The sequence below is a fragment of the Acomys minous genome, assembly GCF_964271855.1.
Source record: "Acomys minous genome assembly, chromosome: 15".
In the NCBI taxonomy this organism is placed as follows: domain Eukaryota; kingdom Metazoa; phylum Chordata; class Mammalia; order Rodentia; family Muridae; genus Acomys; species Acomys minous.
Window position 1 is genome coordinate 65,484,190 of NC_140497.1, and position 16,843 is coordinate 65,501,032.

The 16,843-nt window shown below is 38.4% G+C and overlaps 1 pseudogene across 1 annotated transcript; it reads left to right on the forward strand.

Annotated features, from left to right (window-relative positions):
- Positions 1 to 729: 729 nt before the first annotated feature.
- On the forward strand, positions 730 to 1,625 carry LOC311584920 (phosphorylase b kinase gamma catalytic chain, liver/testis isoform-like; annotated as a pseudogene). Its single transcript has one exon. The product of its transcript is annotated as a phosphorylase b kinase gamma catalytic chain, liver/testis isoform-like (transcript).
- The last annotated feature ends 15,218 nt before the right edge of the window (positions 1,626 to 16,843 follow it).

Consider the following 16,843-nt stretch of genomic DNA (forward strand, 5'->3'; position numbering starts at 1 on the left):
TTAAGAGTTTTCCTCTTCTGCAAAAACTCAGTCTTGTGAGTTTCAGGGCCTTTTTTTTTTTTAATTATTGAAAAGCATAATTCTGAATAGAAACACTCTCCTCAACTTTCCTTATCCAGACAAGGCAAAGCAAGCCTATGCCTCATGAAGAATGACTGGCTGAATACCTGGGCATAATTGTTCTATAAAGGAAGAATGAGTTTAGGGAAATGAGTAAGTTAGAGGTGAGCCTGGCTGGACTTAAGTGGACCCGGAAACAATCGAGCAGAGAGAAATCAATTGACATTTATTTAATGCTCTCTCGTGCGTGGAAACTTTTTCAACACATTAACTTTTTTTTCCCTTTCTTCCCTTCTCAAAAAGAAGGGATCAAATACTTAAAAATTTAGCACAATATGACATTTTCCCCTTCTTCCCAGACATCTTTAGCCCTTCCCTTCCATGACCCCTTCCCTACCCTGCTACCCTCCCTTCCCCCTAGGCCCTTTATTGTGGTCTCCCAGGTCATGATCCTTCCCCTCCGCCACCCCCAGGACCCTGGCGCCCCAGCCGCGGATGCTGGGTCCTCAGGAGCCACGATGTGGGCCTCACTGCCCTCCGTTTCCTTCACATAGGCCCCCACAATCCTCAGAATGTCATTGGACATGAGGCCGGAGGATGAGCTGCCTGACTGGGCTGCGGCCAAAGAGGTTTACCAGAAGTGCGACCCTGAGGGACATCATTGGGACGATGGGGAAAGGAGAGCTGTTTGACTATCTCACAGAGAAGGTGGCCATCTCAGAACCGGAAACCACGTCCATCCTGAGGTCTCTGCTGAAGCAGTGAGCTTTCTCTATGCTAACAACGTTGTACAGGAGACCTGAAACTTGAGCATATTCTCCTAGGTAACAGTATGCCGATCCGCCTTTCAGACCTTGGGTTCTCCTGCGATTTGGAGGCTGTCGAAAAGCTTTGAGAGTTGCGTGGAACTCCAGGGTATCTAGAACCAGAGATCCATAAATGCTCCATGGATGGAACCCATCCGGGCTACGGCAAGGAAGTAGACCTCTGGGCCTGTGGGTGATCTTGTTCACACTTCTGGCCGGCCCACCACCATTCTGGCACCAGTGCCAAATTCTGATGCTATGTATGCATGACCATGGAAGGCCAGTACCAGCTCAGTTCTACCGAGTGGGATGATGGTTCAAACACCATCAAAGATCTGATCTCAAACCTGCTGCAGGTGGATCCTAAGGAACGCCTGACAGCCGAGCAAGCCCTACAGTACTCCTTCTTTGAACGCTGTGAAGGCAGCCAACCCTGGAACCTCCCTCCTCGCCAGCGGTTCCGGGTGGCAGTGTGGACAATTTTGGCTGTTGGAGGAGTGGCCGTAAGCACTCCACGTTTACAACCACTAACCAAGAATGCACTTTTAAGGGACCCTTACGCACTGCGGCCAGTACGGCGCCTCATTGACAACTGTGCCTTCTGGCTTTATGGGCACTGGGTGGAAAAGGGTGCGCAGCAGAATCGGGCAGCCCTCTTCCAGCGCCAGCCTCCTAAGCCTTTCCCCATTATGGCCCCTGAAGAGGAAGGAGACTCTAACCGCTGTCACAGAGGATGAGGCTGCACTGGTGCGGAGCTAGGACCTCATCCGTGGGCAAGCCACGAAAGCCGGACCCACCAGCAGGAGATTGGTCTTTGTTTTTCTTTTAATCATTCCAACCTGTTGGGACTCAGACCCTAGCCCTGCCTTGCGAAGCCTACCACTGATAATGCTGCTTGCCGCAGACCAGCCCTCTCCCCTTACCTATTCTGAACTTAGAAGTCAGGGCACAGATGGAAGGGAGCCTCTTTCAATGTTGTGCCTGACCTTGTCATTGCTGTCTGTGCTACATCTGAAATAAAACCTGCTCCAAGCCTTGGGGGGTAGGGGTGCGGATGTACATTTTACTTACAGAGAGACAAAATGTAATTTCAAAGTACACGAAGCTTCATTAGAAACAGATTTTTATTCTCATATATTTTATGAATACTGTCAACAAAAGTTCCTTTTAAAAATACGATTGATTTAATAATATTTTCCAAAGGACCCCCCTCATCTATCTACCTACCTATTATTTATCGTCTATCTAGTGTTATTTGGACAATATGATATATCCTAGGTAAAGCCATGGGGTCATAAGAATTTAATAATAATAAATCAAATTAGTTTGTTTTTACTTTTGCAAGAATAAAAATTTTCACATACTGTGATTTATGTATTCCTATTTACTTCCCATCACACATGTGAAAACTGTGTGACTCAAAGTCACTGTCGTAACTGGTAACCATCCTGATCCTGGCTGAGATGTCCCAAGTCTCATTACAAAGGTAGACAAAGGGGGAAAGTGAGAGCAGATAGATGACAGGGTAGGTGCTTATACATAAGACCTAGATATATATGTGTCAAACCAACAAAAGACAGTTTGATATTCCTGAAAGGATGTAAAACCTTGGCTTAATACCCTCCCCCAGCTGCCATCCACAAGCCCCTGCCACAAGTTTCTGCCACTTCCTGTACTCCCGTGAGTATACCCGTGACAGGACCAACAACTACCTCTGCTTAAGTATTGTCCTCATCTCCACATTTTTTTCCCACTTTGCATCACCTCATCTCTTGTTTTAATAACTAACATAGGTTAAATATAAACAATTTCAACTTTTTATCCCCCAATTTTTATTTTAAAAGTGTCCTTAATGGTTGGCTATTGAAGAGAACAGAAGAAAGAAACAAGACAGGTGGTTCAGGCTCAGGGGCTTCAATGGAATCTTGTGAATCAATAGCCAGAAATCAAAAGTCCCTTCGCTCTGCTCTAGTCAGAGACCTGCAATCTCAGAAGTGTCGCGGGGGGGGGGGGGGGGGAGGTTCCTGATCTAATTTTTTTATTGTCCTTTTTCTCCTTTCACACTGCTGCCTGGAAGCTATCTATGAGAGCAGGACAGGATCTAGGCTCAGACGCCTGGAAAGAAGGTGCAGGGAGACTTGTGGGTAGCCAACTTGACTGACAGACCCACTTTACATCCCTTAATCCAGAAAGGGCCTGCCAACCAGGAGACAGTGATCTTCCTTGGAAACTTCCTTGGGGCCCAATGCTGCTATATGCAGGACACTGACTGCTTCCTGTTTCTTGATATCTCACTTATAAACTTAGTAAGCTTCTACAACTTACCTTCCCAGTTGTCTCTATTCTTTGAGTTCTTGCCTAGAAACCATTAACTCGAGATGGCTTTTGAAGGCCATTGATTTTTGGAGACCCCACCACCACCACAGCACTGAACTACTGCCCATTTTGGGGATGAAAATCTCTGTTGCTCTGAGGGACTCACACTTCCCCCCAAGTCCCTTATGGTAGACATTTTTCCATATGTTTGTCTTGCCTTTGTGTTGGTAGTTTAGTTGCAGAATTTATCTTGTCTTCTTGCTAACATATGGCAGGATTCTTTCAATACCTTTGTTTCCATTCAGAGTTGTTCTCAAGAGCCTTAGGAATTTTCATAATCTCACTAGATAATACCACTAATTTTATACCCATATATAACAAAATCAGAACTTTGAGAGAAGCGCTTTGCTCAACTGTATAGCCTTAATCAACTATCTGAAATAGACATAACTGAACTAGAGAGATTTCACAAGTAACACCTCATTATAAAAAACTGAAATCATGCAGATGTAAAAGTTAAATAGAATGTCCCCTCTTAAGTCTATTCACAACAACCTTTTCTAACCTGTTCTATGGATTTAAAAACAAACAAACATATACACAAACACACCCACTCTCGCGTGCCCTGTATGGTTCATTTATTTATATAAATAGGATGATAAAATGGATTGTTTCTACTTTTCTCCAACCTGATCTTTAAAGTTAAAAATACGTTCAGAGAAGTTCTTATGTTTAGAATAATTATCTTATTCTTTTAAATTACTAGTTTCATTTTATATAGGAAAGGTATAATTATTGTGACTAGTTTCATGTTCTCCTGCACACTGATGTAGTCTGTAATTTATTTTCCTTACCACAAGTGGATAGTTTGTATATTTATCATTGTAAATACACTGCTATGTTTCCAGACATAAACACTGAGAAACTGTATGAATGACACCAAGGGTCTACCAGGTTTTGCTTAACAACTCATTCAGTTTACTGTTAAAATATATTTAAGAGCTTTACTTGTCTGCTCAATGGGAAGTAGATTTTAATTTAAAAATATTGAAGTAAGTTTGAGCAAATATTTGCCTGTTAAGTGGCCTTCTTTATTTTTATTTAGTAAAATACCTACGAACGATTTAGCTCATGATTTAATTTAGGTCCTACTTTTATTGGATTATTTATACTTTCTTTTGATTTTTAGGAATAGTTTATACGTTCAGAACATTAAGTCACTGTTTATTGTCTAAATTGTGATATTGTCTACTTTTGACATTGTTGCTTCTGCTTTGTAGTGGTATTTATTGTATGTCAGAAGTTACACACTTCTGTGAACTTTGCAAAACAATTGTTTCTTTCTTGGCTTCAGAGTTTTGCAAATGTATGAAAGTTCCTTGAAAACGGACACACTTGCTAGACTATTCTACAAAGACAGATTAGAATTTTAATGATTGTGGAGAGAGATCAGAATGCTATAGGTCTAAGACCTAACTACAAATTATCTCTTCTGTCTTGACCCTTGAGTTGCTGCTGTCTCAGTAGTGGTGTCTATCAAACCAAAAGCTCAAAATGTCCTCAGTGAGCATCTGAGGCCTAAAGTAGGAAGCTCGCACTTTGTAATCACCCTCCTCATGGATGTACCCACTACTGTTCTTAATAAATGTGTTGATTTATTATTTCCTTTGTTTCTAAGAAAATATCCTGGAATTACTGCTTTATTGGAATATGGTATTTGAAGAAATCTTAATCTTTTCCCAGGATATGATCACTCATATTTGGTGGCAAAGTCAACCATATTTTGTTTCCCTTCAACATGGGAACTTTGTTCATTTATCAAAATGTGTTCTGCTTAAGAAGAATTTGTTATCTCTAGGTAATGTAAACACATCATTTGATTCTTTCATACCTTCATCTCTTTGAAGTATTCAGATTTTACAAATTTCAGTGCTTTGTTGATAAATATTTTTAAGGAATTATATGTAAAACGTTGACTAAACTGCCTCTTCTATATTAATAGATGTCCATTTTAATGAGACTCTAAACTCTCACTAGTAATATAAACCCTTTGTTGACACTTTTTATTGTACTATTGCTTCAAATTTTCCATATTTGATCTCAATATTTCGTTGTTCTATTTCACTAAACACTTTTTTTCTTCTTAAATTATATATTTTTGTGTTTTGTCATTTCCTAGAACTGAAACCATTAGAATAAGCTTTGGGTTTTTGATAAGGACTGTATTTCATTTATAAAATAAAGTAGAAATAATTGACATCTTGTTTTGCCACTTCACATATGACAACACTTATTTAATTTATATTCATTTGGAATTTCTTTCAATATATTTTCAGTGTATATCTTATACAGCATAATTAATCAATGTATTATTTTAATAATCCCATTAAATATGCTTCATCTTCATGTACTTAAGCTTTGCATATTTTTATATGTTTTAATTAAAAATTTAATATTTCTTTAAAAATCTTTCATATAAATAGTAATATGTCACTTCTGACTCTGGCCTTTTCTTCTGATAATTTATATCTGTTTTAGGTTTACTATTAGATGATGTCATTTGTTTATGGGGGTTTTCTTTTGAGGTAGGTTCTTTCTATGAGGCCAGGGCTGGCTGGGAACAAACTCACTCATGCCTCCATCTGAGTGCTGTAATTATAGTCATGTACCACTATATCTAGTTTATGTGTAAATACAAACACAGCCATTTCCATATCCCTAGGTTAAACTTGGGATAGTATTCAATACATAATTTTATGTTTGTCTGACAATTTATTGGGATGATCTTATAAATTTACAATCCAATGCTAGAGCAATGAAAATAAACACAAACTCATAGAATATCTTTTAAGGTTATACTACACTATTTTGCTTTTGTGTTTGATAAAATGATGAAGTAAATTTTATCCTGAACATACTATTATAGATATTTTTCTGCCTCATGCTATTGTAGCACCTTTTCCTCAACTTAATTTACATTTACAGATAGTACTTTTATTAGTTTGTATATATTAGACGGAATAAAATACAGAGGACAGTATCCAATATAAAATACTAATAACAATAAATTAAGAAGACATGATTAGTTTATTTCAGCAATATATATATACATATATATATATTTTAGAATTATGAACAGTGAACTAGGCAAACTTGGTATCTTTAAAGATAAATAATATTTGTGGTATATGTGTATCGATGTACGTATGTGTGTATATGTGTGTGTGCATGTGTGTGTATGTGTGTTTATATATGTGTGTGTGTGACCTTCTGTTCTTGTGTGTTTTATTGACAAACACAGAGAGAATATAGATGCAAGAATAAGTGCAACAGCTTTGTTTGCCAAGCTAGCTCATTTTCCTGATTAACTTAGATATGTAGTAAGTGTAAACTAAATTTTCTCATTAATATAATATAATTTATTTACTTACTCTTAATGAGACATTAGATTAATGGAAACTTCCCAAGGTGAAGTCAGTACACACTCTCATAATTATAACTGTGAACCTATCTAATTGGACTGTTAATAAGATAAGTTAATGATTTACATAACTTTTTCTCACTATTTTCTTGAGAAAATTTACTTTTAAAAGTCTATATAGAGTTTTTTTTTTTAAAGTTCTGTGGCTGGTCTTTGCCCACATTCCCAAATATAAATAAATAGGTTGTTGATAGATACAAATGCCTTTAGAAATAAATTTTTGATAAAACAGAGAAAGCAGGTAAACGAAGAGTTCAAGGTAGGTTGATATTCTCTTTTAACTACAGAAAGATGAACTTCTCTTTAATATACATTAACGTTGTTGTATTAATTCTGCATTTTCAAATTGACAAAGCTCTATGTTTTTTTAGCTACATAAAACCTGATTTCACCTCCTTTGATAACCACAAGCAGTCCTCACCCACTAGCTCAATACCTGTCTTTAGTTTTTCTAAACTGGGATCTAGCTGAATCTAGCAAACTTGTCTCGCTATCTTCCGCTGATTGTATCACTTCTCACAGGGTTTTCATGGATTGATAACTGTCACATCTATGATATATTTTTTTTTAAAGATGTTACTTTCTGGAATTCTAGGCAAACTTTGCATTTCAAGAAATGCAGTCAGTGCATGATGGATGACACTTCTAAAGTGACATTGAGATTGGCAATGTGTCAAAATGCAGAGGAGGTGTTTGACAGGTGAGCAGTGTGGATGTGCAGTAATGCTAGAGTGAAGCAGGAGTAAAGAGAGGTTTTTAATACTTCTGAGATTGAAACTCGGATCAGCTGAACCCAAAGGGAGTTGTATTATATTCTTACCAGTTTGCAAGCACAGCTGTGTGATAGTCGTTGGCCACATTGCATGAACAGTGGCGTTCAGACACTTCTCACGTTTCAGCTCATGAACTAGCCGACTGAACTACTTTAGTGGTGTGAGCTCTATCTTATACCTGAAGCACTCATGACCTGGTGTAAAATACTTTATCTCTCCTCTTATTTGAACTCATAGACATCACCTTAGTCACAGTCCAAACCTACCCATTTGACTCTCTGCATTAATGTATACAAATAGCCTCCAACTTATAACTTAAGTAGGAAATAAGAAAAGCCATCCTCACCATTTGTCTGTTCTTCAATTTCTATAACTATTTGTTTGGTTGACAAGTTTATCTCTGGCAAATCTCTCACGCTCATCTTTGGTCACATCCTCACGGACACTGTTTTAAGTTGGAAAATTAACATCTATGTTCTAAACTAGCTTTCTGACTCTTCTATTTCCCAAATTTCTATAACTCATTTCTATTCTTTATATTTCCAATATTTTTGACAAAGCACAGAAACAGTATTGGTAAATTCTGTATAAAATAATGGAAACAACATTGAATTGTCCGTTGCTAAATTCACAATACTCCAGGAGAATAGGGAAGGTTGACAACATTGCCTCAACTAACCATGGGACAATACACTGTTTTCCAAAGGAAGACTTTAGCTGCAAATACCATGAACCACCAAAACACTCCATTGGCAACATTTGAACCACAGTTGCCTGGGGATCAAAATCAACAGCAACCTAAAATCCTCATTTACCAAGTTAATTAATCTGTTTAACTTCATTATTTTTCAGGAAAATGAATTTGGAGTTGGTTTAGAGAAAATTGTTATCATCCTGTGTGTCTTCAGTGCACATGAGAATTAAATTAAATAACTACTAGGCAGTGGCTTTTCCCTTTTACGACCTGGGAATCAATGAGAGAAACAACATGTATATCAAACAAAAATTCTTAAACACATAATCTAAGAGAAAGGAGATAAGAGATGGGAAATCTAAGAAGTGTTTTTTTTTAAGCTTCCTTGATTATTCAGTTGCTGATTTTTCTATTTGCATATTTATTTGTCTAAATGGAAAACGTTTATAGCCAATGAAAACAATTACATTGTTGGGAAGAGTTAAAATAATTCTAGTAAGTGCTAGGTAAGAATTAAATTAAATGCTGTCAATGTTAAGTACTTGAAGAGTGGCATAGCTTTTGAAGTTTTGTTACCTACAGAGAGCTAGTTATATATCTTTGTGACACTGAATAATAAAATTCAACAAAGTTGTCACAGGACAGTAGTACAGTGCTTCTTTCTATCACTCAGCTTCAGTTTATTTTACATTTAACTTCTTGACATTAGCTCAGGAAAGACTTTTTTGTCTGCAGGCATTACTGGATGTGTCGTTACAATGGGAGGTATTTTCTTAGCCAGATGTGAAGTGAAGATAACTGTGCCCTGTCCTCAACCTTTACCTCTCCTACTCATGACTGCAAATTAGTCTCTCTAAAGAAAAATGTCAAGAAAATGGCATGGGTTTTTTTTCCAGTATTAAGACTATATATAACTCTGAACATTGAAAATAAATAGGCTGTGAATAATTTGTTGCATCCCCTCCCCCACCAAAGACCAATAGCAAATATGCTTAGTGTTTCCCCGCTCTTCTAATGCCAATTCATAATCATGCAGCACGTCTCCTGTAGTGTCGAGACTGTATTGGTAATTTTTGTCAATGTGTAATCAATCACCTAAGAAAGGTAATTTAATTTCTGTCTTATGGTTGTAGTTCACTGACAGTGCTACTGTGTAGAATGGTTGAGGCCAAGGATTCAACTCTCTGTGCTACAAACAAACAAGAAAAGTATCCTTTACTATGTTTTTAAAAATTGTCTTTTTCCCAATAGGATGTCCTCCCCTCTGTCCCAGTTTCTTGGTTAGTGAAGACTTTCAGAGGCAGGATAGCAGGCTACCAAGAAGAGACTTGATACCCTATGAGCATATACAGGGGGAGGAAGTCCCCCTCAGTCACAGCCATAGGGGAAGGGAGAAAGGGGAAAATGAGAGGGAGGGAGAAATGGGAGGATACAAGGGATGAGATAACCATTGAGATGTAATATGAATAAATTAATACAAAAATTGTCTTTTTGAAAATCTGAGGATTAAAAACTGTGATGTCATAGAATTTTGCATGTAATGGGGACTTCTTTGAATAAGGATGTCAGCAAAGAATCCATAAAAGATACCAGTTGGACTGGCATCTGTATGACAAGAACAAAAGATTGGTCTGAAAGCTCACAAAAAGGGCATCATATCCAAAGAGGGGCAGGGCAGACTGGGAAGTGGGAATGCATCTGAGGTGGCAGAAGAGAAACAAAGAGAATAGAGCAGTTTTTCCACTTCAAATGTAGCTTCAAGATTAAGCAGACCATAGTAATGTAGCCCATATGGTCTTTTTCTGCTCTCACATGTTAATGTACCATTGTGTTCTCTATAGATTAAAAACACAGTTATTACAATGAATTTTCAAATTAAGAATGATCCTTAGATATCATGTATCTTGGCATCTGTCTTAAGTAAAGACTGTAGCATTGCTTACAAGAGAAATATCTTCAGTTACAACGATGAGTACCCTAATATGTTACATGCCGTTTTATCAGAATCATAGGACATACATTTCCACTTAATAACATACAAATGATGTTTCATATCAAAGGAAATCAACTCTTTCTATTGGTTCTTTTAAACCATATGAACTTAATCTTATATGAGGGCTTATCAGAGAAGACTGTGTTTTATTTCAGACTGTCTTTTTGTCTTCCCTCTAGGAACTTGCAGGCATGTGGTATTTGACTTACTGCACAACTTTCATGGCCATCACTTGGAGCAGACCTTCCCTTGGAGATGTTGAGAAGCCTATCAGTAATGGATGGAGTACAGTGGGGATTAAATCAGTCAGTGACTTGCAGGATGTTATTGTAAGTCAATATGTAAGGTTCATCAGTGCAGTATTGAAAGCAACAGAAATTGACTTACAGGCCCAGGTGCACTTCAGCATTGCACCACAGCTCCATATGTCAATATGGAGAAATGAAAGCTAAGAACATTAATTGGCTTTGCCAAGACTACAAAACACCGGAATGACAGACCCAGTAAAAGAGCCTATGTTGTCTCATTCCCAAAACTCTTCTCAGAGTCCTATATGATGTTACCTCTAGCTCAAAACTCCCTGTTTGGGAGGTAGCAGGCTCAGTACAATGCATTCTATTGTGCTTCTTAGATAATTAATGGCTGAGAATGCTGTCTCTGATCTTTCTAAGATGTTAAACTGTTTCTCTGTGAGTGAGTTCTTGGCCATGAATCTATGTCCTGTACTTGCCTATATTTCTCGCCCCATTGACTTCACGGTGAGATGGAATACAGGAAAGATGTAAAGCCTCTGCCCTTTTTTCCATTAGTGACAATATTTTTCCAGTTCACTTACAGATTTAAGCATAGGCTCTTTGTTAGCCAATTCATCTAACACTTCACTCACACAGAGCCCGAGACATACAAATGCCTCCTAAATCTTCACCTTCTTATTCTATTAGTTTCAGAGAAAAGGGAATGTGATATTTCGCCTGGTATATCTTTTTGTCATGAAAGACATATAAGTTCTGAAAAACTCATTGATACAATAGGCTGCCAAGGATTATAGGTTAAACCCTACCCTATTCATTTAAATGAATGAGTAACTACTTTTTAACCCCATTGCTCATGAACTGGGCTTTATTATATGAAACAAGATCACTTTGGTGATATGGTGTAATATTTTGAAAAATGCAAATAATGACAGATAAGTCTTCCAGTCAATAGCCTAGTATGATATATTTAATTTTTCTACCCCATCCTGAAGGCAATTGGAAATTGAAGTTTTCCAATGCTAATACAAGGACAACATTCTTTGTTAAATTTTTTTAAATTAATTAATTTATTTATTCACTTTACATCCCAATCATAGCCCCCTCCCTTCTTTTCTTCCTGTCCCACCCTCTTTCCCTCTTTCTCAATACCCCCATCCCTATTGCTCAGAAAAAGGAGAGCCTACCCTAGCTCATCAAGATGCATCGGGACTGAGTACCTCACCTGTGGCCTGGTGAGACAGCCCTGCCTTTGGGAAGTGGTCAAAAAGCAACAGACTCCTTGTCAGAGACAGTCCCTGCTCTTCTCTCCTTACTAGGGGACTCACATGAAGCCTGAGCTGCCTACCTGCTCCATCTGTGTATGTGGCCTTGGTCCAGTCTACTCATGGTTCTTGGTTGGTGCTTCAGTCTCTGCAAGCCCATCTGGGCCCTGGTTACTTGACTTTCTTGGTCTTCTTGGGGAGATGCTGTTCCTCCAGGTCCTTGTATCCATCCTTTCACTTATCTATAAGATGCCCTAGGCTTTGCCCAGTGTTTGGCTGTGAGTCTCAGCATCTGTTTGGATCCCCTGCTGGGTGGAGCCTCTCAGAGGACAGCTGTGATAGGGTCCCATCTGCAAGCAATGCAGAAGCATATCAGAGTATCATTAATAGTGTCAGAGGTTGGTTCTCTCCCATGGGGTGGATCTCAGGTTGGGTTACGCATTATTTGGACCTTCCCTCAATCTCTGCTCTATCTTTATCTTGTAGGCAGAGTAAATTTTGGATGAAGTTTTTGTGGGTGGGTTGGTGTTCCCCTCCCTTCCCTAGGAGTCCTATCTAGTTACAGGTTGTTCTCTTCAACCTCCATGACCCCTGCTACTAGGAGTCACCTCCATATCCTCCCAGAAGCTTACCTTGTCCTAGGTCTTCAACTTGTCACAGAGATGCCTCTTCCTATGGATTCTTTTCTCTCTGCAGGCCAGGAGAGAAAGGACAGCATTCTTGTTATAATGTATCTTGATTTTTTTTTTAAAGTGTATGTCAGGGCACAAAGGAGAAAAAAAATGCACCAGCAGATCTGCAAGCAAATGTCCTTGGTGAATTATTTATCAGACAACTGAGGTTTCATCACAGATAGCTAAGTAAGGTACTAACACTAAATATGGTGAGAGAATCCTGAAAGATATATTCCTACTGGGTGTGATTTTTTAAAAACATTTGTGTGATTTATCACAACATTTTTTTCATTTAAATATGCATGATAAATTCAGTTTCCATTTTAAAAATTAGACCATTCTAGATGCATTTATTTTTCAAGCATTTCGTCCAGTTTCTATTTCTTCAAACAATATGACTTAAAATCAGAGTTAACAGGTAGATTTCCTTATAGTTTCATTTCATTCATGTAATTTAGTTAATAGACTTCTACAGAATGCATGAAGTTGATTAAGTTTTTCAGAATATGCCCTTGTGGTTATTAATGTCCTTTGGCTGGTCTTATTGGGGAATACTTGGCATGACCATATGCATATGTTAAAAGAAGCAACCTATACTTTAAAGGATTTTTTTTCCTCTATTGGTTGATGAACAATTTTTGAGGAATGAAGTTTATCAGGAAGCCTTTTCTCTCATTCTAGAATCCCTCTTTCAAATCAGGGCAATTTCCTGTGTGTGATGGCATCTAGGACAAGAGAAACCCTTGTCTTTGACAGTAGAGGACATTTACGTGAGTTGTACAATAATGAAACTGCCAAGTTTGTTGTGTCTATAAAAAATTATCATCCTGAGTGAGGTAACCCAGACCCAGAAAGACATATGGTATAAACTCACTTATAAGTGGACAATAGCCCAACATAGATGTCCTCTGAGAGATTCTATCCAACAGGGTATCAGGATAGATGCTGGGACTTGCTGCTGGACTCTGGTTGGAGTTCTGAGAGTGGTATGGATGAATTTCTTTGAAACAACGTGTGGCAGTTTAACTCTGTCTGTTTATGTAGACAAGGCTGACCTTGAACTCAGAGTCTGCCTGCCTTTGCCTCCTGAGTACTTCAACTAAATGTGGTGTCACCACACCTGGTTGATATGATTTATATTAAAAATATTGAGGGCTGCAGAGATGGCTCAGAGATTAAGAGCACTGATTGCTCTTCCAAAGGTCCTGAGTTCAATTCCCTGCACCCACATGGTGGCTCACAACCATCTGTAATGTGATCTGATGCCCTATCCTGGCCTGCAGGTGCACATGCAGCCAGAGCACTATATACCTAATAATAAATAAATAATAAATCTTAAAAAAAACAGATTGGACATATAGCACACATACACATAGGAACACCAGAATAGTTTTTATTAATGCTTAAAATATCCTGAGAGCATTAAATAGTCCTATTTCTCCTATAGAAATAGAAACAATCATTGTTAGTCTCCCAACCAAAAAAGCCAAGGGTCAGATGGTTTCAGGGCAGAATTCTACCAGACCTTCAAAAAGAGCTAATACCGATACTCTTCAAGCTACTCCAAAAGATAGAAATAGATGGAACACTACCAAATTCATTCTATGAGGCCACAGTCACATTGATACCTAAATCCTACAAAGACCCAACAAAAAAAGAAAATTTCAGACCAATTTTTCTTATGAACATTGATGCAAAACTACTCAATAGAATACTCGCAAAACCAATATATGAACATATCAAAGATATCATTCACCATAACCAGGTAGGCTTCATTCCAGGGTTGCAGGGATGGTTTAATATACAGAAATCCATCAATGTAATCCACCATATAAACAAACTAAAAAGAAAACCCACATGATCATCTCCTTAGATGCAGAAAAAGCATTTGACAAAATCCAACACCCATTTATGTTAAAGTTCTGGAGAGATTGGAAATACAAGGCACAGACCTAAACATAATAAAGGCTATATAGAGCAAGCCAATAACCAACATCAAATTAAATGGAGAGATACTCAAGGAAATTCCTCTAAAATTGGGGACCAGACAAGGCTGCCCACTCTCTCCATATCTCTTCAATGTAGTTCTTGAACTTCTAGCCAGAGCAATAAGATATCAAAAGGAGATCAAGGGTATCCAAATGGAAAAGGAGGAAGTCAAATTACCCCTATTTGCAGATGATATGATAGTGTATATAAGTGACCCCCAAAATTCCACCAGAGAACTGCTACAGCTGATAAACACCTTCCGCAAATTGGCTGGATACAAAATTAACTCAAATAAGTCAGTAGCCTTCCTATATACAAATGACAAACACTCAGAGGAAGAAATTAGGAAAACTACACCCTTCATGATAGCCACAAGCAATATAAAATATCTAGGAGTAATTCTAACCAAGCAAGTGAGGGATTTGTTTGAAAAAAAAAAAAAACCTTTAAATCTCTGAAAAAAGAGATTGAAGATGACATCAGAAGATAGAAGTATCTTCCTTGTTCGTGGATCAGGAGAATTAACATAGTAAAAATGGCCATCTTACCAAGAGCAATGTACAGATTCAATGCAATCCCTATAAAAATACCTACAACCAACTCTTCATCTGACAAAGGTCTAATATCCAAAATATATAAAGAACTCAAGAAATTAAACACCATCAAACCAAATAACCCAATAGAGAAATGGGGCACAGAGCTAAACATAGAATTCTCAACAGAGGAATATCAAATGGCTGAGAAACACTTAAAGAAATTCTTGACCTCCTTAGTCATCAGAGAAATGCAAATCAAAACGACACTGAGATTCCATCTTACACCCATCAGAATGGCTAAGATCAATAACTCAACTGACACCTCATGCTGACGAGGGTGTGGAGAAAGAGGAACACTCCTGCATTGCTGGTAGGAATGCAAACTAGTACAACCACTTTGGAAAGCTATCTGGTGCTTTCTCAGAAAAATGGGAATAGGGCTTCCTCAAGACCCAGCTATTCCACTCCTTGGAATATACCCAGAGGATGCACTACCACACAACAGGGACAGATGCTCAACCATGTTCATAGCTGCCTTATTTATAATAGCCAGAACTTGGAAACAACCTACGTGTCCCTCAATAGAAGACTGGATAAAGAAACTGTGGTACATTTACACTATGGAATACTACCCAGCTATTAAAAACAAGGAATTTCCAAAATTTGTGGACAAATGGATTGAACTAGAAATTGTCATAATGAGTGAGTTCACACAGAAGCAAAAAGAGCTAAATGGTATATACTCACTTATATCGAGACACTAGTCCAAGGGGTACGTCCCCATGAAAAACTGTACCTACCAGGATAGTGGGTAAGAGGGGAGGACATCCTACTGAAACTTTAGGTGTGAGAAGCCTGGGAGAAAGAGGAAATAGAAGGATCCAGCGGATCCTGGAAAACTACAGGCGAGTCTGGGCCCTGGGGTCCTCCGCAAACTGTGGCAACAGCCAAGGAAAAAATAGGCAGTAAACCTCGAACCCCTACCCGGACTAGCCGATGGACATTCTCCACTGTTGAGTGGAGAAGGAGATCTAACTTTCACACAAACTCTGGTGCCCCATATTTGAACATGTCCCTTGGATGGAGATGCCTGGTGGCACTCAGAGGAAAGATAATAGGTCACCAAGGAGAGACTTGATACCGTATGAGCATATTCAGGGGGAGGAGGTCCCCCTCAGACACAGACTTAGGGGAGGGGAGGGGAGTAGGGGGGAAGAGGGAGGAAGGGAGGAATGGGAGGATACATGGGATGGGCTAACAACTGAGATGTAATATGAATAAATTAATTTAAAAAAAAAACCAAACCAAAACAACAACAACAACAAAAATACCTACAAATATTTTGAAGATATTGAAAGATCAATTCTCAACTTCATATGGAGAAACAAAAAGCCCAGAATGGCAAAAACAATCCTATACAATAAAAGATTCTCCAGAGGACTCTCCATACCCGATCTCAAGCTGTACTGTAGAGCGACAGTAATTAAAACAGCACGGTATTGGCACAGCAATAGGCTGGTGGATCAATGGAATCAAATTGAAGACACAGAAATGAATCTACACAAAAATGGGCACTTGATTTTTGACAAAGAAGCCAAATCTATTCAATGGAAAAAGAATAGCATCTTCAACAAATGGTGCTGGTCTAACTGGATGTCTACATGTAGAAAAATGCAAGTGGACCCATATTTGTCATTATACACAAACTCAAGTCCAAGTGGATTAAAGACCTCAACATAAAACCAGAGGCATTAAATCAAGTAGAAGAAAAAGTGGGGAAGATCCTGGAACACAGTGGCACAGGAGACAACTTCCTGAATAGAACACCAATAGCTCTGGCTTTAAGGCCAACAATTAGTAAATGGGATCTCATGAGGCTGAGAAGCTTCTGTAAGGCAGGAGACACTGCCAAGAGAACAAAGCGACAGCCTACAGACTGGGAAAAGATCTTCACCAACCCTACATCTGACAAAGGTCTAATATCCAAAATATATAAAGAACTCAA